We start from the raw sequence: 25,764 nt of genomic DNA, 5'->3' as shown, positions 1-25,764 counted from the left end.
TGTAAATGAGAAATTATGCAAAATAACATATGCTAAAGAAGTGAATTTGTGATTAGTCAAATTTTTGTGCCATCTGCACATTCATTGTTAAAAATGTAGTTGCACTTATTATATCTACTTTGCAATCTGTGCAAATGTTTGCTGACTCTGTAAAAATAATTGAAGTTGTCCTTTCTCTGGTCCACTGCCACTGTAAGATATAAAAATACAATCATCACCCAAACAACACCTGCCACAATGATATTACACATGCAAAGTCCAGCTAAGTAAAGTTGTGCTGAAGTGACATTTGTACTAAAATGAATGCATTGGTATAGTAAATAAAGCAGTTTAACACATCTGTCCTTTCATTAGCACCTACCACATTTTTGTGTTCATAATATAGTCAGTGATAGTCCAGAATCTCCAGCTTAAGACAAAACAACATCCTTGCCACTTCAGCAATTCTACCATGGATGCACAGTCACTAAAATACACCAAAATAAATGTTAACAGTAATTAATCATAATTTCCTTTGTTGATGTAATTAATTCCCATTTACAAATGGCACTAATATAATGTGCCTATTGCAATATACTCATCTTAGGATCCCAACTAGTAATATGCCCATCATATGAATATAACAAACATTTCTTGAAGTGAATATAATAAACTTACCTCATTTTAAACTGTTTCATGTTTCCATAGTTCTATTATTTTTTTTCTTCCTTTAAAAAGTCCATGGTTTCCTAACTATTTTGCCAGGCATCTCTAGTAACCCTCGGTTAATATGATGCTGTCACATTAGTTCAGGATCCTTTACATGTTTTCTATGCAAATGATCTCCTTTCATATTTATCTCTATGAACTGTAGCAATATACCAACATTTAAGGTGTCTTATCCCTCAAGGATATTATGATTTTGCTCTAGGGAGTTGTGTTTATCAAAACACTTTCACCTTTCTGTCTTCAGCATGAATGACCTCTACTGACCTTAGCTGCATAAAGATACAGTGTTGCTCTTTACCACAACACTCTGCTGAAACCCAGGACTATGAATACGACCCTAAGTATGCTCTGTGACCTGAAATAAAAGTCAAGCCCTTTTGTAAAATGGATACTTCAAATGGCCTTACAACATTAAGGTCTAGGGTTCATTCCTGACCTCTTGCGTGCCCTTCCTGTGTAAGTTTGATTTTCTCCAGGTGACCCTCTCAATAACACACTGTCTGATCAACTTCTCTATAAATTGTTTATAAATATTGCATTTACTCTTTCCTTCATTGTCCAGGTCATAAGAGGGTCAGATGCAGATATTCCCCTTATACAGGTAAAGAAATAAAATTAAAACAAACTAGCTAAAATAAATTAATTTCTAGACTGGGTTCCCTGCATAGATGAAAAGGCATGTTTATGTCCATCCCACACCTGGTTAGAAAATTATAACCATTGTCAACATAAAATATGCTCTTGTAACTGCTTTTTTATACAAGAAATCCAGTCCGTTTAATTATGTTATATATGTGCTGTTAAGTTACAAAAATAATTAGAGAATATGTGGTAGAATGTTAGTTGCTGTGGAACAAAATTATTTGCACTCTTTCAGTATCACATCTTTGATTTTTGTTTTATTGCAATATTTTATAGGCATGGATAAGCATATTGCAAAGTGCTTTCATATTTCAGTCCCTCCTGGTGTCCTTAGAAATGAGTACGCCTTTTACTGCCTCTGGTTTTCAAACCCTTAAACTTGTCTTCTCTTGCTCTCTTTTTTCAGTAAGTTTAATAGTCTCTGTTTTAAAGACTCTTTGGTATTCCACAAGATCGTGAAAGTGCCTGATTTTTGTAAGTATTTTAAGATGCTAATGTTTGGTTCTGTGTTGCCTGAAGGGTATACTAATGAATTGGATATCTTCTGCATAGAATGTGAGTTCATGACTAAAGGCATTTTTTTTGCCTTACACCTGTCTATCAATAGACAAAATACAAATAAATCTGAAAATGGATTGAAACTTTTTTTATCAGAACTTAGTCAATTCAGTTGACTTTTAGTGTTAGAATGGATTGAATCAGTGGGCTGTCATGCAGCTTTGGTGGAGCTAAAATATATATTGTATTCTGATCTGTTGTTTTTTGTTTGTTTGTTTGTTTTTTACTAAGGTTAACTTGTTAGGGCTTAGGCCAAAACACAAGGAAAAAGTCTACTTTTATTAATTTTATTTATTGCAATTTATTAATTTAAATTATTCATTTTGTAGTTTATTATTTATGGTTACTTATTTTAATAGTTGGATATTTGCAGGTTACTATTGGTTATGGTTAGACAAAGAAAATTAATTCTGCTTCTGAGAAAGGCAGGGTAAGATAATAAAAACACACACACACACAAAATAAATAAATAAAAAACATAAGCATTTCTTTAGAGATGGAGTTATTTTTGGCAAGCAATGCACAAAATGTTATCCTTTTTGTTGCGTGGTTTGGTTACATACCATAAATTTAACTGTACACATTCTTTCCTTGAAGACATTGCATAAGGAACTGGCTAAAAGTAGCTGAAAACCTCAACATAATAGCTGTTAGCACCAGAATTCTAAAACCGAATAAGCTAATGTTCAGAGTTTATTTCTTTATAATATTCATTATTATTTTATTGCTAATAGTATATCATTATTATTGTTATTATTATTATCAAAACAGATACTGATGGTTTATTTTGAAACAGCATTGACCAATTGTCAGTTTCACGAGTTAATTTCCACAGAAAGTTAGGATCAGGGATGGAGTGATAACATAGGTAGGTACTAGGCTATTGGCCCTAGGGCTTATACAAGCCTAGCCAAAAATGTACCCTGGCTTTCGCCACCCAAGAAAATTATTTTCCTGTGCCCCTGTCAAGCAGAACCACAGAAGTGATCCCCGGGGTGAATTTCCTATTACCCATCCAATCATCTTATATTTTTGTAAGGAGGTAGGTCTTCATTCTCCAAATGTGAAAGCTGTGTCTTTGACAAAGCCCAGATAGCTATTATCAGATTGAGAGTCACATACCCTTGATGAAGCAAAGCATTTCCTGGTTGTAATGTGTCATCATTTAATCTGACCTTTTTTGAAGTCATCATGACTTTTTTGAGGGCATTACGTGGTTGTCACAGGTCAGTGACAGTCTAGCAAGCATTCTCTTATGAATATACTTTTGCTAACTCAGTACTGTGAAATGACGCTATTACAATAACAACATTTTCTTAGACTTTTACATACATAGTGTTATGATTACTGTTCATGTGGATGTTACCATTCTGCAGTAATTTGCCCTTGTTCTGTTCTTATTCAGTTTAGTTTCATTTTAAGAACTAGCTAATGATGTAATTTAATATATAAAGATAATATAGACATGACATGCATTTGTGAACAGTGATGAGTCCTCTGGTAAAATAGGTTGAAAAATTAGTATACAGAAACAGATTTACAATAACAGGGTTAACAGAATGCTGACAACCAAATATACTGTAATATACATCTGATACTAAAGCAAGAATATTTGTAGCATAGAATTCCAAGCCAAAAAGGATTTTTTGACATGCACTACATATACGTAAGAGAGGTATTCTGTCTGCATGCAATCAGTTCATGTGAAGGAATATTTTTATCCACTAAATATGGCAAATTAATATTCCTGTTAACCTGCATTATGTCACACATATCCTGTGTATCAAGCTTGCATTGTTTATTCACTATATAGTTAGTATTTGAATGTACAGCTGAAGTGTGATGCAAAATCGTAGCAGACTAACATCTGCTTTATATTGCAGTACATAACTGTAATTGCTGTGTTATATTCATCTTTCTCAAACTGATCTCTGTACTTGCATTTACTAGATATTCTCTCTCTTTGACTTGGTAGTAAAAAGAATGTACCCAATGGGAATAAGATCAGCAAAAATGCAGTAAATCAAAAGATGTAAAAGGATGTGCAGTCCTGTTATATTCTTATTTAGCTGATCAGTTATGGACAGTGTTAGTTCGGATCATCTTCTGCTATCAACAGAGATGGAAATTGTTAAAAGTACACATGGAGGTGCTTAACATTCCATAGACGGTCAGCAAACTATAGAGCTCTGTCTGTAATTTGGCCCAGGTCTCCTTTAGCTATAACCACACTATCATTGTCAATCATTCCCAGCATGCTTTCCTTTTTGTCAGTCAACCCTAACCCCCCCCACCCACACACACACACACACACACACACACACACACACACACACACACACACACACACACACACACATCAAAAAATCTGCTCATTCAGAAATACTCTAGAAACCTGTGTTACATAAAAGGGACTGTGTGCCAAATAAGGGCATAACTAATAAGTTCAGCCTCAAATCCTTAGAGTAAGTATATATTTTTTTCTGTGCTTCAAATACAAAGGGGCATTCAGCAAAATGTACATTTTTTATTTTTAGCTGGATTTCCTTTTTTTTCTGATAGAAAGTGCCAATGCAAAGGATTTTGTTAGAAACTACTCCAGTGCAATAAACTTTGAATAACCCACCTAAACAATATATGGTTAAAAAGATTATCCTTTTTAGTTAAGTCTGGCAAAATATGCATCCAGGCATAAATATACATTAGCATACACATTACTCAAGCAAAATAAAACAAATTTTATAAACAAACTTCACCTAAAACAAATGTCTAAACTAGTCTTCCTATGTTTCTTTACAGTTTGTACTGGAAGAAGAATTACTCTCAACTGGCTAATTAGAGGCTACAGAAAGTTAAGAAAAAAATTCTACAAGGAATGATGCATAAGCAATAAATCATTACTAAGGGTCTGCATGTTTTTCTTTAAAGCTCCTATAGAATATGAGTCATCTCTAATAAAATTAATATCCTTTAAGGAGCAGTTTAGAGGTTCCACATATTTTCCTTTGATGAAATAACTGAAATGCATGCTTTCATGTTGTTTCATGACAGGGATTTTAAAATTTAAGAAGGAAACTTATTTCAGGACCTCTGTCATCATTTGCTTATAAGTCATTGTTAATCCAGGATCCCCAATGGGTAATAGCAAAGGCATGATGCCAAAGCTGTGGTGTGCAGGTCCATATTAGCGTATCAAATGGACTAAATAGCGAAAGCTATTTAGTCAATCCGATACTGTCGAAATGGCAAAATAGCGAAGAAATGGAATATCAAAATTTTTCCCAGGGAAAAAATTTGGTGAGCCGTCTTCGGGACTTTGCCATTTCCTCCACTATGGTGCGATCTCGGAGTTGGTATATTTAAGCAGGGGTGTGTGAGAGGCAAAGCCCCCCACTTATCTTTGTGTTTAAGTTTTTTTTTTTTTTTTTTTTTTTTTTGTGGAGCAGTGAATTTTTTCCCTGGGAAAAAATTCACTGTTCCGTATGTTCGATATTTTGTGGTTTAGACATTATCGGTATGATGAAATAGCGTTCGCTATTTTCATCACACGATAAGGTAATATAGATGCTGGTGTGCTTAGTCCTACTTTTCACTTCCTGTGCAAGAGCATCTGAATGAATACTTCTCCATAAGTCACATGTTCCTTTATTATCTATTCATGTGATTTACCCACTACATACTTAGCTTCTGGGTTCCTATATTTCAAAGAATTGTCACTGTTGAGTTGACTAGTCATATGTCATTCTACATAGCCTTTTACAAAAGAAGGGAAAATATGGAGAAGCACTGTTTCATATGGTGAACATTGAATGAATTAGGTTATTTAATTTCTTCCAATTTCCTCCTTTAAGAGATAGAAAAGGTAACCCACATGTGATACCATGTAACACATTGTTTGTGCAACTATCCCTGTACTATGCTTGTACTGTCTCTGTACTATTCCCTGTACTGTTACTGTACTAACCTTGTACTGTCACTGTACTATCCCTGTACTATTTTACTATCCTTGTCCTACCCCTGTACTGTCCAACACTTTCTATAGATAATATAGCTGCACTTCTGCAACTGCATTGCTAATAGACAAAAACACTGAAATTCTGTGGTATGTCTATATTACCAGACTACAGTGAAGCTGCATACTGCTTTTATCCACTAGTCCTGTATAACTTTGTTAAAGGATTTATGATTGATGATATATCTGAAATTCCATTCAAATTAATAAGCAATTATGTTTTATGTTTGTGAAGCATTATCTGAAAGGGTAAATAACATTCTTTATGTATAACAATATGAAAACACTCCATCAATCGCACCTTCTGTGAAAAGTTTCTGTTATTCCTCAAAGGCCTGAACTGCTTGCCAGATGTTAGCTCATTCATGCTTTCCAAATTCATCTGAGAGTAGATTATCTAATTCAACGCACGAATGCAATTCAGAATTCTAGTGTTCTTTAAAGGCATTCACCCCATCACCTCTTAAACAGCAATAGTCCCAAAAGACACCAAACACAAAACATGTCTCAGTCAGTCATAGGCAGCTACTAAGCTTGCAGTCCAGGGAACCATTGAGGAGCTACCACACAATGTCTGGGTAAGTGACCTGCAAAAGGTAACACAGCAAACAAATGAAGAGCTAAGAGAATCAAACACTGTACCACTGGAACTACAGCTCATAGTCTTAACACTGTACCACTGGAACTACAGCTCATAGTCTTAACCCTGTACCACTGGAACTACAGCTCATAGTCTTAACACTGTACCACTGGAACTACAGCTCACAGTCTTAACACTGTACCACTGGAACTACAGCTCACAGTCTTAACACTGTACCACTGGAACTACAGCTCATAGTCTTAACACTGTACCACTGGAACTACAGCTCATAGTCTTAACACTGTACCACTGGAACTACAGCTCATAGTCTTAACACTGTACCACTGGAACTACAGCTCATAGTCTTAACACTGTACCACTGGAACTACAGCTCATAGTCTTAACACTGTACCACTGGAACTACAGCTCATAGTCTTAACACTGTACCACTGGAACTACAGCTCACAGTCTTAACACTGTACCACTGGAACTACAGCTCACAGTCTTAACGCTGTACCACTGGAACTACAGCTCACAGTCTTAACACTGTACCACTGGAACTACAGCTCATAGTCTTAACACTGTACCACTGGAACTACAGCTCATAGTCTTAACACTGTACCACTGGAACTACAGCTCATAGTCTTAACACTGTACCACTGGAACTACAGCTCATAGTCTTAACACTGTACCACTGGAACTACAGCTCATAGTCTTAACACTGTACCACTGGAACTACAGCTCATAGTCTTAACACTGTACCACTGGAACTACAGCTCATAGTCTTAACACTGTACCACTGGAACTACAGCTCATAGTCTTAACCCTGTACCACTGGAACTACAGCTCATAGTCTTAACACTGTACCACTGGAACTACAGCTCATAGTCTTAACCCTCTGCACCAACTGCCATTACATAGACTTATGTCCTACATACTTCCCCTTTATTTATGTGTATATATATATATATATATATATATATATATATATATATATATATATATATATATTTCTTTTTTTTTTTAATTTGAGCTTGTCCACAGCCCCCCCTACCTTTCCCTAATTTTTCAGTCATATTGCTTTTAAAAGTGCATTCACACATTGACGTGTAGGGTTTTTCCACCCTTGCTTCCTTTAAAGCTAAAAAAAAAAAAAAGATAACTACTAGTGACTGGGACAATAAAAATCCCATATAATTTTTTGCAGTGGTAGGTGAATTCCTTGTAACAACATATTATCTCAAGAAATGCCATCATCTACTCCTAGGCTGCAAGAGGCTATTTTTTGTCTACCTTTACATTTTCTGCCTAAATTGTATCTCTGCTCACACAGCATCCAAGGTCAGGTCTTAGTGTGGTCATTACTGGTTATTTTCAAACTTACCCAAGTCTACATACTTGAGTCCTCCTAGTGCCTGCTTGACTTTACAACTGTAAATTATATCATCTATGTAAACTAAAAAAAAAAGTCTCCAGTCCCTATGAAGATATGATCACCCCTGCCTTCTCTGGAGAATGGATGTTGTACTTTTTATTATAGAGGACATTTATTGAACAAATTAAACTCAAAGAATTGAATAACTTGACCTTTCTTTATCTTGTTATTGGGGTTAGAGGGAGGTTGATTTTCACCCATGTAATGTAGACTCTTAAAATGTCATAGGCATGAGGTAGGTGGAGTGGTTTAGTTCCTGCAAGCAGACCATTGTTTGTTCAGAAAATCAGTATTAATGGTGGATTCAGGTCATGGAATCAATTGCATTACTAAACAATCCCTGATGTGTATCTACAAATAAATGAAATCCACTTGGAATGAAGAACCTACCACTAGGAACACACTCAATGGAATGCTGAATCAAACACAGACATAGTGGACAACAGTAAAACAAATAATAGTTCAAGCAAAAATGTGGCCTCCCCTATACCCTACATGGCTTTATTTGTTATATGTACTAGATCTACAGTCATATAACCATGGGGATGTTATCAAACGTTTGCAAACTGCACACTTCACTGATATCTCATTTAATGTTTATCTTAAATACCATAATATATGCTTCAAATTAGAAATATTTCACATCACATCATTTTAAAAAACACAGTTCAGCCCACAGATATTCAATGATTTGGTCTTTGAAGGTACTGTATGGTCCTTCACTGGTGATGTCCATGTTCTACTGGACTTTTGTATTAACCATATGCCTACCATTTTGTGATGGTTCTTACTTCATAGTATACCAAACATACTAGGGCACTTTCTATGGAGTCTGCTTTACTGGATGTTGTGGCTCTGTCTCTAAAGGGCTCTAAAAGATTTGCATGTGCTCTGAATTCACAATAAATGTCTCACAAGCTTCAGTACCTTCCTTCAGGTTTCCTGTATTTGGCTGTGTCTTCTGCACCATTACAGAGCTATGTCACCCATTGTGCCTGCAGATTGAGCTTTGTGGAGAAAGTATAAGCAGCATCGCTCTTTGTTTCCTGTGCCATGCCTCGTGGAGGAAGTATAAGCAGCATTGTTCTTTGTTTCCTGTGTCACGCCTCATGGAGGAAGTATAAGCAGCATTGCTCTTTGTTTCCTGTGTCACTAGATGCATTTCAGGCTAATGCCTCTCTCTATCACAAACACAGTTGGGCTTAATGAAATTAAATGGCAAATCTTGTGGTCCAGTGTCTGCTTTGGTAGTTCTGTAATATAGACCCTACCATTGCTGATAGTGACTTGTTTGGTCAAACAGAGAAGGATACCATCATGTTTCGTCCTACAATATGATTCTGCTTCTAAACACCTGGGCATAACAGTTCTATTTGTGCTGAGGTGTCTATAAAAAATATTCTAGTGGCATTCCCAGAATTCTTCCCTTTTCTGGATGAAATTGAATACATATTCATTTCCCCAAGAAGTTATTTTATGCAACAACAAGACTGCTGTGCAAACACTCCAGGAAAATATATGGAGCAATTTCTAAACAGTCAGAAGACTTTGCTATTCTGTTGTTATTCAGCATAAATAAACAAGGTAGTGAAATAGAATGACCATAGAAAATGTATTATCTGAAGAAGAGACTTCTTTTTTATATTAAAGTTTATCAGTCTGTAATTAGACTTAATGAAAAAGTTTTATATTGAGCCTTCTTATTGTTTATTTCTATAGCTTCCAATATTGAAACAGGTAAACAGAGGTGTGTTGACATCTTGATTGTTTTTAATCTGAGTTTACCCAACTCCAAAGATGATAAGTAAAGGGAACAGTCTATACTTAAAACTCAGTATAAATTCCCTAATGGAAAAATAAGAAGACACTGATATATAGCTGACCATCTAAACTTAGCCAGCTGAGAATTTACTCTGCCACTGGAAAATGTGTTGACTACCTGCTGCCACTGGCTAGTTGCTTCACCCTGGAAGAAGATGAATTTTAAATTTAGTACTCAAACCTCTCAGCATTTATAACATTCAGAACCCTGGATCAGACATAGAAGATGGGCTTGATTCAGAACTGTTATTGGGGGGTGCACATTTGTTTACCTTGAGGTAACCATTTCTGATTAACAGACAGCCCTACCATTCAGCTCTAGCATAAAGAAATGCACCACAGTACTGTGTTCATGTCTCTGCAGACATAGTAATTATTAATGAGGCTTTCTGGGGGAAGGCATATGTTAATTAGCAATGTGATCCCCCCAGAAATGTCTGCAGTAAGCCATTTGCATAGCTGATCAATTCAGAGAGTGACTTGGTGGCATAAAGTAATATAGCCACTCATGTTAATAAATATAGTCAAAAGCTAGTGTTCACTCATCGTGGTAGAGTTAAGCGGCAGGGAGTTGTGTTGGTGTGTCTATGACTGTGATCGGGTGGTGGGGGCTATGCATGTGTGCAATGTGTGTTGCATGCATTAATGATGGAATGCATGAGTGTACAGGGTGGGTATCATATATCCATATGCCCCTAGAAAAATGACTAAATTCTGCACTGTTGGCAGCTGAGACCAGAGATACTCTTTTATATCATGCCTTAAAGGTCTTTATATCATGCCTTAAAGGTCATAATAAAAAAAAAAAAAAAAAAAAAAAAAGAGTTGTATCACGACAGTTTGTCAAGGAAATCTCTAGACACCAGAGATAACTCTACATCGTGCCTTCAAGGTACTTACAAAGTATAAATGAAAAAAAGGTTTAGAGTATGAAAGATGTGGTGAAGGGGGAAAATTAGACCCTATACCTTCAAGGCAGTTAAAAAGATTCAAACTCTGTCATTTTGACACATCCACGATGTGCTAGTTTGATACTCAACCACAAGACATCATTGAATGTTCTTCTAATATCACCCAAGTCTTAAAAAAATAAATAATAAATAAGCCGAAAGAAAGAAACAAACACATATATATATATATATATATATATACATACATATATATATATATATATATATATATATATATATATATATATATATATATATATATATATATATATATATATATATATATATATACATACATACGGGTTCACTACGAAATTTCAAAATCCCAAAAATCTCGAGTTTCAAATTATCGAGTTCAGAATCTCGAGATCTTCGAATCTCAAAATTGTGAACCCCTCCCAAAACACCACCCAACACACTAAAACATATGTATGCAGGTGGGCAAGCCCCCCTGCACCCCACACCCTCCTAACTTAAATATACCAACTCCGAGATCGCACTACAGCGAGGAGAGGAAATCTCCTGGACTGCACTGTATGGTGATCTCCGTTCAGGATTTTGAAGTTTTGAAACTTCGACCATATGATCTTCAATCATATGAAATTCGAAGTTTTGAGCTTCGAAATTCTGAATGGAACCAATATATATATATATATATATATATATATATATATATATATATATATATATGTATAGTAAAAAGGAGAGAAAAGTTTCAAACTCTACATCCTTGACAAGGAAAATAGTAGCACTAACCTGCTAAACAATTAACAGAGGAAGCTTTTTTACATAATAAGTATGAAAGTTTAATCGCTGGTGTTATTCAATGTCTACAACAGTTTGTGAGTTTTGAGGACAGAGTACCTATATAACAGGCAACAGCAGGAGCATCATGTAAACTAACAGTCAGCTGAGTGAGATGGAGGGATGCCTGTATTAGCACAGGCTTCAGGAGGACACCAGGAACATTTTCTGAATTTTAATAAAGCAACAGTTCTAGCACTGAGATGTGTGTTCTGCACAATGAGAAGCAGGAAACTGTAAAAAAAATAAAAAAATCACTCAGACAACATGCCAGAAACTTCATCAGAGCAGAGTATGTCTCCAGGTATGTAGTCTGACAGATTTTATTTGTAAGTTGTCTTTTGTTATACTCAAATAGTACACAACAGTTTTATTTTTAGTTTAAGCATGAAACTCTACTGTCGGGTATGATTGACTGACTATAATCATATGTGACTTATGAGGACAGGGAAAACATAACAGGACACATCGGGGGTGTTTTGTCAACTCAGGGACAGGTATGGGGTATGTCAGAGTGTGTGTGTGTGTGTGTGTGTGTGTGTGTGTGTGTGTGTGTGTGTGTGTGTGTGTGTGTGTGTGCGCGTGTGTGCATGTGTGTGTGTGTGGGGGATGTATGTGTGTAGAGTCAGATCATGGATAAACATATAGCACTAGACAAGATAATGGACCAGCCCCCCCCCCCCCCCGGCTGCTATCACCTGGCTGTCTCTCCCCAGTTATGATAAATACTGTTCAAATCTGTCAGTTTGCATACTGTTTTCTTCATTACTTTTGCAATGATTACAGAGATTTAATTTAAACCTTTATTTCAAATTGTATAGCTCAAACAATGATGACCATTTGCTAAACAAAAAAAAAAAAAAAAAACAGAACAGTTTCCCACTGAAGATAGACTTTAGCATTGGCATCAGTAAACTCATCTTACCTTCAAACTCACATTTATTGAAACTGCATCTGATCAGTAGATGATTAACAGTACATTTATATTGACAAACATCCCCCCAAACCAGCAAATAATTGCTACATTGTTGACTGCATCCTTCTCAGCTCTCTATGTCAAAAATAAGTAAATAAATTAATAATTGACCAAAGTCACATTTCAAATTTAATTTGTTTCATAAAAACACATGGTAACTGAAGTATTCCAACTTAACTGAAACTCAAACACACACACACACACACACACACACACACACACACACACAATAGTCTCGCAAAGCCAGATTAAAAAACATTTTAAATGACCAAATGATAAGAGCATAAGGTACTTTCATCCGCTGAGAGCTCCCCACCCCCACTAAATGTTATAGCCATTTTGACTGTGTACATTCTTATACAAAAATAAAATTGCATGTACGTTATTCGTAGCTTTGGATGAAATACGTGAAACTGTATAAAGATCAATAACATCGCACCGTAAGAGTCAGTCATGTGCAGTGCAGTTTAAATAGAAGAGTATTTATGATAGCATAAGAAATATTTACCACCTTATAACATTTGCTGCTGGCAAACAACTTTGTATTTCAGTGCTTTATCTACAGGTGCAGTGCTTACTACTTTGGAAGAATAAATTGTGTATGTTACATTTAAAAATTGGTGTGCTGATGAGATTTCGATAACATTTCCTGAACTAGATCAGGTAGGTGATAGGGAAATGCTGGCAAACAGTGATAAGAGGTTCATAGTTACAAGGCATGCAGTCCTTGTGGCCATTAAGGTGACGATCATAAATTCTCAATTGCCACAAAGCACTGTCTGGTTAAGTGACTTGCTCAGTGTCACACAGTGGATAAATGAAGGTGGACATATGAAAACCCTGCACCCTTGCCACAGGAAGCAGCTCATTACCAACGTGGAGCTTTAGTCCCCTGCATGATGACAGAGTTGCGTTTTTAACAAAATGTTGAAACCTTTTACAATGTGATCTCTGTAAAGAAGACTGTATCACAACACACAACGACTATGTAAGGAATGTTGAAGATCAGGTGGTTCTGCTAACCATGCTAAGAATGCAGACTCTATGACCTGACAAATATCAACCCCTTTGCAGTTGTCGGAGGATGTAAAGAAGGTATATTACACAATCCAGGCATAATAATGAATTAATTCTCAAGTGCAATGAATAAAGTAAAACAATCAAAGACAATATAAATGATGTAGAAGCCAACAATCATACAAGAATCAGAAATATTACTGCATGTGAAATATTTTTTGTTGGTGGTTAAATGCTTGCAGGACACCTACATCTCATTTTTGACCTCACAGTGCCTTTTCTGTCATCAAGAATAGCTACACTCGAGTGCTAAAGAGAAAAAAAGAGACTACCTTCATAATATGCATGAGTTTAGAAAGATTGCTATTAAGCATTTTTTGTTTGTTTGTTTTATAATAACTCAGAGCACAAAAGCTTTTAGCACAATAGCTTCGGCAACAGAAAGAAGACAGGGTTGTTGCCAAACTTAGGGAGTTTATAACAAGGAAATTAATCAGAGCTCCTGTAGCGGTACTAGAAATATTTTGGGAATTTTTGGAAAATCTGTATAAAGCAGAGAAATGTGGAAATCAAGAAAAAGTACAAATGGAAATGTTCATTGAAGAATTAAATCTGATAAGGTTAGAGGTAGATGAGACTCAATTATGAAAGTTAGAAAAAAGAGGAGATGAGACAGAAATGATGATGTATAACAAACCTACAGGAAAGTCTCCAGGAATAGATGGTATTCCTGTGAAAGTTTGGAAACTATGAGTGAAGAAAGTGATAAAGATCTGGAAGGTTTTGTTTAACAGTATTTTAAAAGGAGTAGAAGCAACAACATCCTGGAAGAAAACTGTGGTGGCTGTAATACCTAAACAGGGTAAAGACCCATCAGATCCAGCTTCATACAGGCCCATTTCAATTCTAAACCATCCATGATTATAAAGTGCTTATGTCTATAATGTCTAAAAAAATGGCAAAACGAATGCAAAGATTGATAGATATTTATCAAAGTGGGTTTTGTGAAGGGAAGGCAAACATTTCACAACATTAATAGAAGAATGATGATCCAGAGATCAACAGAATATAAGAAAACACTGCTTTTGTTGGTGGGGCTTGATGCAGAGAAAGCATTTGACAGCGTAAGCTGGTAATTGTGAGCAAGGCAATGGAAGCATTTGCATTCCCTGAAAAAAATGTTAAGGTTAATTAGGAGAATATATGAGGGATTGGAGGCAAAATTAAAGCAGGAGGATTTGTTCTCTGACACGTTCTGTTTTGAAGGCAAGGATACCCTCTTTCTCCCTTGTTATTTGCATTATATTTAGAACAACTAGTAATGAAAATAAGGGAATAGACATTCAAGGATATAATTGGCGTGGTAATCATGAAATGTTGGCTTTATTTGCAGATGATATTATTCTGCACAGGATAAGACCAGAAAATGACATGTCAGTGCTGTGGAACATTCTCAGACAGTTTCAAGGCTTTTTCAAGATACACAATTAATGAAAATAAAACAAAGGCAATAGCAGTAAACTATGTACCCTCACACAAATTGATTCAGCAATACCCATATTTATGGGGACATGCGAAAATAAAATACTTAGGAGTTTGGGTTAAAAAGGACTCTGTTATGACAGCTAAGGATCTGTAGGACGAGACTACAGAAAAGATAATGCAAAGCCTGAGAAATTAGAGCTCCTTTTTATGGATATCAACATACAAGTAGCTAAAATGTCTTCAGCTCCTTTAGTTTTATACACAGGTTAGGCATATTTTTATCAACCAGAGAGGAACCTGTGGATAGCAATTAATGAAGAGTTAAAGGATTTTATCTGGGAAGGAAAGAGTTAAGTGTCAAGTGGGGTAAGTTGTCCCTTCCAACGGAACAAAGTGGTTTGGAATTACCTGATTTGAAGGGTATTTCAGAGCTACCCATACATAGCACAGGCAGAAAGCTCTAGTGAAAAGGGATGATTAAACAGGGAGGGAAGTTCAAAAATTATAGAGAGACTAGGATTTTGGATGCAGATCCTTAAAGAAAATAACAATAACCATACAGAATATTATATTCATAAAGTAGCAGAGAATAGTAATGGAGAAAGGAAATTCTGCTGATAGGGATGACTGAATTAGGGGTACAGAGATTAGGCAGGGGGTAGAATTTGCTGCAGAAAACAGGCAAAGAAACCAAGGTGTTAGTAACAAATAATTAGAGAGGGAAAGGTAATAAAATGGGAAGAGGCCAAGAATTAATTTAGACTGCAGGCTAGAGATTTCCTTCCTTATCAAGGACTGATATTGGAGTATAGGCAAACAAAAAGGAAGAGAGGATCCTTAGTGAAAGACCAGCACTGGTAGAGTTTGTAGTAGAATCTAAAACAGAAGCTGCTGTTAAAAATGGGATAATTAGTAGAGCATATCAAATATTGCATGATAACTATACCAATCAATCAGAGGAGGTTAGAAAATATTGGTAAAAAGAGACTAGATAAGCACTTCACAAAGAAACAATGGGATGATGTATGTATGCCTCCTAAATATTCAACAAAGTCTAGATGATTTAGGATCTTTGCTTGGAAGTGTTTGCATAGGTATTTTTATGCCCTAAGCAGACTCCAACACATTTTTTCCTGAGGTAGATTGCAAATGTTGTTTGTATGATGAGGAAGAAAGTGGTAATAGGAAACATATATTTTTTGGAAGGGGTGTAATGAGTTGGCAGCCTTTAAACATTTCCTGCACAGCACTCTGTCAGAAATATGATGAGCAAATTGGTGTAATTAAGGAAATTATTTTTCTGACTGCCATACAAAGTCAGAAGTACCTAGACATGGTAAAGTCTTGCTGAGTTTAATTCTGATGGTTTCCAAAAAAACGCAATTACTAGAAAATTGAACACAAAACCTAAGCCACTTGAACTAGAATCAGTGAATATAGTATCAGCAATAAAAGAATTGAAAGTGAAATTCCTTTAGAAACATGTAGGAGCATGTTACATAGAAAAAAATGGGAATTCAGGAAATTACCCATCCAGAATAATGCTTTAGAGGAGGAATGATGTTTAAGGGATGGTAGGAATTGAATAATCTATGCAATATTTGACTGATAGTGGCTGTATTGAAGATTATATGAGATGTACAATGCTTGCAACTGAAAATATGGCAGTATGGTTTGTTTTCTTTTACATAAATGTATGATTGTCTATGTCATAAGTGATAATTCAATAAAGATGTTTCTTGTTTAAAAAAAATAATAGCTACCCCATATGACATCACTCAGTACAGGTCTGGCCTATTGAAGAATGGTTAATAATGTTGTGTTTTTGTAGTACAAACCTCCAGAGTTAGCAAAGCTAGACGGTGGAGAAATGAGGCCCTATGTGGAATATTGAATCAGGGCCCCAACATCCATATCAATACGTCATTACTTGTCTGTCAGCTAGGCTTAAGCCATAACCTTAGTTCTAAGAGGAGTAATAAGGAGTTATTTTTAAGTACAAATGGTGGTTTTTTTTTGTAAGAAGGAAAGGAAGGAAAGAAGAATATTTGGTTTTCTTTTAGGAGTATTTTATACTTGGTAGTTTTTCAGCAATTATTGTTTTTGTTTTTTGCATGTGCTGGATATTTCTCTGTTACACACAAACACAGATGTAATCTGTTGGATCTCTCTGTTCTGAGCAAGCACAGATGTCAACTCTCAGTTCCTTAACAGAGCATTTTTTAATATTTTAAAACCAACAGTTGGCTCATACCTCTCAACTGTCCAGATTTTCGCAGAATGTCAAGATCTTTGCCTCATATTTTTGGCCTGTTTCTCATAAAATTGTTGTTTTTTGACAAAACACTGGCAAATCACTGAGGAAATAATGGCAGGCATTTGAGTTTCAGACTTCATATCCTTCAGAAAATTCATGATAATGCAAAACTTGTTAGTTTATGAATTTTCTAAGGCTGTAAAAACAATATTTAAAAGTGTCTATATTTTGGGGGCTTTGTCCCCCCATTATTTGCGGCTTTGTCTAGATTTCTTGGTCTAAGAGGTTGAGAAGTATGAGGTGGTCCAGCCAGCCCCACATCCTAGGCAGCTGCCTAGGTCACCTACTGCTGGATCTGGCTCTGTGTGTGTGTGTGTGTGTGTGTGTGTGTGTGTGTGTGTGTGTGTGTGTGTGTGTGTGTGTGTGTGTGTGTGCGTGCAGGTGTGTGTGGCGTGTGTGCTTGCGTGTGCGTGTGTGTGTGTGTGTGTGTGTGTGTGTGTGTGTGTGTGTGTGTGTGTGTGTGTGTGCATCTGTGTGAGTTTGAATGTATGCATATGTGTGGAAGAGTGAATGGGGGATATCTGTGTCAAAGCAATGTATGGATCATCATTGTTAGTTACCTAAGGAAAGTGTTGATTAGCACTAGTGATAGTTAAAGGTGATTCAGAGATATGCAAATTAAATAATAATGATGTTTTCCTCATTGCTGCTAACATCCTAAACTACAAATCACTACATCTTGTAAGCAGCTGTTTTTAATGTATCTCTTGCTGTCGGATTTGGGGTTCTTTCTAAATTCCCAGAATGCTGGAGTGCACTATCCAGAGGGTAGAACTAGTTCATGTATAACAGACAGTCTTCAGATACATATCACCTGAATACACAGAAAAATATTAACACGCATTCATATTGCATGAAATCAAATTTACACATCACATTTATTTATGCAGTTATACATTCCGCTGCTACTGACAATGGATGGCATGGGAACATTACTCTACACAACTTGACAAGCAATACGTGCCCCCATTTAAACTTTTACTACGGTCGAATCTCCTCTAATCCACTGATTGTAGCTGACCTGATTTTTATCAAAATACACAAATGTACAGATAACATACACAATGCCAGTATTCATCCTTCAGTGTGAGGAAGAATTATAAGTTTTTTTAAATATTACATGCCTCACCCAACGAAGATAAATTACAGTTTTCAAATATTATTGCTCATTTTAAACTACGATGTTAGCAATTCCAGAGTCTGACAACTCTTTCAATATACTAGGTGATAGATGTCATATTCTTACTCATGGTTAACCTTAACCACTTCCCCCCTCAAGTGTCATAATCCTCTATAAGCTGAAGATCCCAAAAGGAATGAATCTTGGGTATTGCAGGATAAACCCTCCCAACTAAATGTAAATCCCTATGTAACTTGCTGTGTAACAAATTGGCTCACAAATAATAACCAGTAAATTAAAGTTGGTGTTTCTACCTTATTCAAAAGATATGTCACTTGCAGATTGTCACAATGTTCAATCCTTGGGCCACACCTGGTTAGCATTTACTTTTCAGATATCAAAGCAAATGTTATGGGTTTATGGCTGAATGTGTTTATATACAACTTGTAGTTGAAGTGCTTTATAGACTTTTAGCAAGGCTCCACTTGTTTGCCTGTAGATTAAGGAGTAACAATCTAGTTATTTAAGTATTTTTAGATTAAATAAGCCTGATATTACATCTAGCTCTATGCACGAAAATCATTGTTTTATTTCTGCTCTGAGAATATATTGTTCTTACTGTGATTTGACAAAGTACTGCTGTAGTGTAACATAGATGTGATAAATGTCGTAAAGAGACTAAGGATTACCTCATGACTTCTTGATGTAACACGTCCTAATACACAAGTTGTAGCTCTAGAAATACTCTTACAAAGAATTTGTAATGCGAGTATCACAGGGACTTGAATGCCAAGAGAAAATTTGTCTTGTGGACAATGGTGCCACTAACGGGGGATTCTATGCTTGCCATTCCAAAGTGACCTGGGTAACCATCTGGAATGATATTGTACGCAGTGGATATCACTTCAAAACCTGAAGAGTTCAAGTACTTAACAAGGAATGTTGCATTCATACACTGCTTATTTTAAATCTTTTTGAAATCCAAAAATACATATATTTTTAAAATGCACTAAAAATCAGAGATGAAGGCAGCTTTATTAAATCCCAAAAGAATGGTTGCTAATGGAATTTTCCTCAGCTTGGATGATGGTAATATCTATTCCATAACTGAAACAAGATTTAAAGAGTCAAAATGTACATGACAAATTTAATCTGTGTATGTCTGCTTCCATTGTTGCACTGTGATGGTATAGGTACTATGGGATGCGATAACTCTAATCAGTAGTGCTGAATATAATGTAATATAAACACAGGATGCATAATTCAATGAAAACACAGCCCTCTGTGGAGATTTTAACTACCCAAACATTGACTGAGTAAACTACTCACTACAAAATAAATATACCCAGTATTAATTGACAATATTAGTAAAAACAAATTGGAACAAACTATGTAAAAGTTGTGTGCACTCCAACTACAGACAGCAATATATCTTAGCTACCATCCCAACTTATGCAAACATTTTCTGCTCCCCATCCTTGGCTATAGATTCTGTAATTAACACAGATACCATCAACTTTAACCTATCAATAAAACCAACCTTAATCCTAAATAAATAATCTTTCCCAGACTTCAACAATAGAATTTATGATATTATAAATGACATACTGATGAAAACAGACTGAGCTACTATCTTTAGTGACTCAAATAAATCATCTCAGGCTATTGTCTATGAATTTTGTAATATTATTGGCTTTTGCATTCATAAATATGTAGCAGTAAAACATTGGGCCAGATTCATGAAGGCTTGCACGGAGTCTAAGAGTAGTGTAAGACTCCATGCAGCCTTCGCGATCCAGGAACAGCCCAAAGTCCATGTAAGAGACAAGCTAAAATGTCTCTTACATGGAGTGGGTTTGGATAAGCTAATCACCTCACTTGCAGCTGAATAGCATGCAAATGAGGATGATTAGCGATCCAGGAAGCCCAGAACAGCCCGTGTAAGAGCCGTTTTAGCTGCAGAAATATACTCAGTTGACAACGGAGTACGTTTCTGCAAAAACTGCAATGGAGCCATGTCATCTCCAAATAAAGGGTGCATATGTGTCAGGCAGCATGCCAATGGCCAAATATGTGGCCATTGGCAAAGTAACCTGATGCAAATATATTAAAAATATAATTTTATTTTTTTCGGCGATTGCCGATGTTTAAACCCAGCGCAGCCCCGCGCAAATGGGCTGAGCTGTATAAAACATAAAAATGAAGGTTATAAACCCACAAATGTGGGTTTTATGCAATACATGGAATGTCAATGCAGGGACCAGCAGACCAAAACCAACATGGCCACCGTGTAGTGGCTGCTAAGGGGGGAAGCTGAGTCTAAGACATGTAACTAAGCATTAGTAGGCAAGCTGATGCAAATGAGTGTTAGGATACTGAATTCCACTGTCACATAGCAAATGAGCACAGTCTGAGTAGTGTAAGAGTTACAGAAGGGGGAGAAACAGAGTAGGAGATAGGTGACATCACAGGGGGGAATGGCAGAAAGAAATGTAGTTCATTGGAGGTCAGAGTTACATGACAGATGTCAGACAGATATCATGGAAAGATGTGCGCCACTAGATAAGCATGAGAAAGTCAAGAAATGGAAGGTGTACACTGTTGCCTACACTGAAGTTTCTTGCTGGGCGTGCATGCACATGTGTGCGCGCCATGAAGTGCAAGTAAGGCAGTGTGCGCACGTGTAAGGCAGACTGAGCATGTGGGAGCGTGTTGGGAGATGTTTAACACTGTTTGCGCGGGTGTGCACTCATTGTAAGCATGTGTGCGCGCGTGTAAGCCACTGTGAGCATGTTTCTGCTGGTTTGCACACGGCTCCTCCCTGAGGAAACAGAGAGGAAAAAGGAAGCAACAGATTTAGTAGGAAGCTAGCAGGGAATACTGCTGGAGCTAGCAGGTGAAAACAATTAGAAGCTGGCAATTACACAGGCAGAATAGTAGCCCAGCACTTAAAACTCTGCAAACAGCAGTGCAGGATGTTTCTCTCAAGAGACACTGCCAGACAGGAGTAAGCTATTAGAAGTGAAAACTGAAAAAGCTGAACTCAGAGCAGAAATGTTAGGGGCTGCCATAGCTGTCATAATGAGACATAGGTGACTTGCTGAGGGTGGTGACAATGCAGATGGTGCCAGACAACCCACAGTGAGGAGACGGAGAAGAGTGTACAGGCCCAGGGTCACCTACCATGGGTTACATGAGCTGGAGATAGTAGAGTGCTATAGAGTGGACAGAGACCTCCTGCAGCAAATAGTGGAGCTGTGCAGGCCACGCCTCATACACAGAACCAACAGAGGGGAACCCATCCCAGTGGAAACCAAGGTATGTGTTGGCCTAAGAATACTCGCAACAGGTACCTTCCAGAGACCAACTGGTGATATGATGGGGATATCACAGGCATCAGCCTCCAGGGTACTGCACCAGTTTCTGGATGCCATGTCAGCACATGTCAGTGATCATGTATATTTCCCCAATGCCCGTGAGGTATTGGCCAGCAATATGCATCTCTTCCAGCAAATAGCGGAATACCCTGAAGAAGTGGGTGCAATAGACTGCACGCACATATGCATCGAAGCACCAGCCGGTGAGCGGGGTAGGGCATACATCAACCGCAAGGGCTTCCCCTCCATCAACTGCCAGGTCATGTGTGATGCCCAGGGCATAATAATGAATGTGTGTGCTGGCTGTCCTGGGAGCTACCATGATTCCCACATCTGGCATTTGATGCAGCTGTACCAGACATTTGCCAATGGGGACATCCCGCACGGACACCTAGTGGGGGATGCAGGTTATGCACTGGAGCCGTGGCTGATGACACCCATCAGAAACGCACACACACCTGAACAGGAACGCCATAATGAGGCACACGCACAAACACGTAATGTAATAGAGCGTGTGTTTGGGCTGCTCAAGTCACAGTTCCGGTGTCTGGACACATCTGGTGGAGCCTTGCAGTACACACCAACTACATGTACCCAAATTGTCATGGTATGTGCTATGCTACATAATATGATCTTACGAAAACAGCTGCAGCAGGATCAGCATAGGGCCGGGCCAAACAGACCCCCACCATTGCCAAGGCCATCACAGGCAGAGCGTGACTCAGAGGAGGAACAACCTGAGCCTGCCCCAGTAGGCAGAAGGAGGCGTGCCCAGTATGCCCTGGCCTCGGCAAAGAGGCAACGCATAGCACATACACTGGCTCAGTAGGAACCCTGGGAATGATACCCCCTCTGACTCACTTAAATAATAACATGGATGCCTACAATGACATGACCTGCTCACAAACATGTACAGGGAAGTGTAATATGCACATCCGACAGAGGCAGCCCTGCAGCACCACCTGAGGCATGAATGCCATGTGTTAAGTAATGTAACACCATGTACTATATGCACACCTGAGGACCCTGACTAACATCCTACCCTCACCAAGCATCATGCCACAATATGACAATGAGATGATCAAGTGCAATAATTGACTGAAGTATCGCAGTTAGTCAAAGGGGATCCAATGTGTGCCAGTCTGGGATGACATGCTGAGCATGACATGATGCTCCACCTGCTAGGACTGGCATGCACCTATCAGTGCAGGCCATATGGATACTGGCAAAGGCTGTTGTTACCCACAGTGTGCCCTGAATAGGTAAGGCTCAAAACACAAACCTATCTCCATAGGTATCAGAAGGGATAAGAATAAGATAAGGGATAAGTCGAAACAGCAAGATGCATGCAGTCTAAACTCACCCAGTATGGAGAATGTTGATATCTGTGCTGTAACAGAAAACTGAGTCAAGGCTCACAACAGCACTCTAACACTACCAGGTTACACCTCATACTGTGCTGTACAGACTCAAAACATGGAACAAGCTACAAAAGGATGGTGACTAGCAAGAATTGTCAAGGATAACCACACCCCCATGTTGGTACCACAACAAGAAGCAGCATGGACTAGCCATGGTCAAGTAACAGTGGCTAAAACTGCCCCCCAGTTTATAGCCTGCTACAGACTACTGTCCCAACACCAGGAACTGCACCTAGCCTATGCTGAAATACATGAATATATCAAGTCCTCCAAACCACATTATATTGGGTGACTGAAAATACCCAGACATAGACTGGGAGCATTATACTAGCTCCAACAGTGTAGGACAAAAGTTCATAGAATCCATAAACCAAAAGGCCCAGGAACAACGTACCACTCCCACAAGAGGGGTAAGCATACTGGATGTGATAATCAGCAACATGGGTACTGGATGGCAAGACAAGAAGTGTATTGCTCACTGGTAAAACCAGACCATAGAGTAATCACACTGGATATACAAATCCTGACCATAGTCCCTGGCCAGAAAACCACAGTGGAAAACATGTGTAAAGCAATATTTGCACTCCTCCAAACTGATGTGGAATCCATTAAAGGTCCTGTGCAGGTGCAAAATATGGGCCACACCTCAGAACCTGTAATACAGCCATTCCATGAACACTGCCAGGAATGCTTGGATTATGCAATCCTAAATTAAAACAAGACACCATGCCATACACGCAGGCATCTGGCATGGTGGACACCAGCCATAACCAAACCATGCAAGAGAATGAGGAAGCTACTACATGATAGAGCAAACATAAATAATGAAGTAATCACTGATCAGTAGTATGGCAATAAAATATGTCCAGACATACAATCCACTAAGGCCAGCCACAACAAGTTGAATCTGTGAATCCTGAGGCAATGTTACACCTGACCCAAGTACACAGACAACCCCCAACTCCACTCAAGAAATGCAAATATATGTGAGAGATGCAACCATCTATCCAAACTGGAGGCTCAGCTCCCTCAACTCAGTACTCCCAAAACTAGTCAGGAGGAGAAGGTAACCACACACACCACAAACACAGTCCCACATAGACTTATCACAACTGCAAACCAAACACATAAACACAGAAAAACATTCCCAGAGGCACAAATTACAAACACAGCACACCAACAGAGGCCTCTAAAGCAGACACCCAATCAAACAACCTCCAAACATAGCACATGCAACACATAGTACACAAAGCTGGTGTGCCAAACAGTCACAGGCCAGAAGGAGAAACAACATGCCTGATACAGTTGTAATAGGTGACTCCATAGTCAGACACACTGCTGTCCCGCACACCAGACTGAACAAGGGAAAGGGTACAGTAAGCTGCCTGTAGGCTGCCACAATACGCCACATAACAGAAGTATGCAGGTCACTCCAAAGCAAGTAGAAATATGATGCAGTCATAGTCCATGCTGGTGTGAATGACCTGAGATGTACCTCCCTAGACTACATGAAAAGAGACATAGATCAGCTCTCTGATTATATAGTCCAGTCCAGTATGATACTCACCGTTTGCAGCATCCTACCCTTACCAAGAATAATGTCACAGTACAAACACGGAATGATCAGTCATAGCAAGTGGCACACTTACTGATGTCATTCCAAGGGGATCCAATGTCTGTCTGCTTGGGATGTCATGCTTGACAAGCCACGCAGCTGTTCTTGGGATGGCTTGCACCTGTTACCCCTGGGTGTCTGGATATTGGATAAGGCCTTTGCCACCTCCATAGAGCCTTTTGTAGGCAAGGCTGAAAAGACTAACCCACCACCCTAGAAAACATAAGTGGAAAGAAACATAAGGGTAATGCTGCCCAATGCCAGATGTGTAAACCCCAATATGCATGCTCCCAAGGCCATCCCCAGTATGGAGAACATCGATGTCTGTGCAGTGACAGAAACCTGCTTCAAGCCTCCAGACAGCACACCAGCACTACCAGGTTATACCACATATCATGTGTCATGGCCCCAAAACCTGGAACAAAACATAAAAGGAGGGTGAGTATCCATATTCAGCACAGACACCCATACGTCCAGGTAACTGACAATGCACAAAGCATTGGAGTCCACCCATGTGCAACTAACTGTAGGCAAGACTGCTGTACAGTCTGTAGCATGCTACAGACCACACTCTCACACACAGGAACCCCACCCAGCCGTCCTGAAGACACTGGACAGTATGAATGTCCCACCAAATACCAAACAAGGTACCACAAATTACACATAGGTGGTAAACCATTATGTATGGAAGGAGTAATCAGGGACCTAGGGACACAAGTGGACAGTAACCTGTTATGTGACACTCACATTGCCAATGTGGCTAGGAAGACTGTCTACATTTGACACCGTATCAGGAAAGGATTCACATCTATGTCAACAGAGGTCTTTGTGCCCCTATACTGTTCTCTTATCACACCCATAATCTAGTACAATGCCTCATATGGGATGTACCTTACCTGACACCTGCAGCAGTTAGAAAGACCTCA

Source organism: Protopterus annectens, chromosome 2.part2, assembly GCF_019279795.1.
Source record: "Protopterus annectens isolate FY-2018-M chromosome 2.part2, PAN1.0, whole genome shotgun sequence".
Classification (NCBI taxonomy): Eukaryota; Metazoa; Chordata; order Ceratodontiformes; family Protopteridae; genus Protopterus; species Protopterus annectens.
This window is presented reverse-complemented; position numbering follows the sequence as displayed.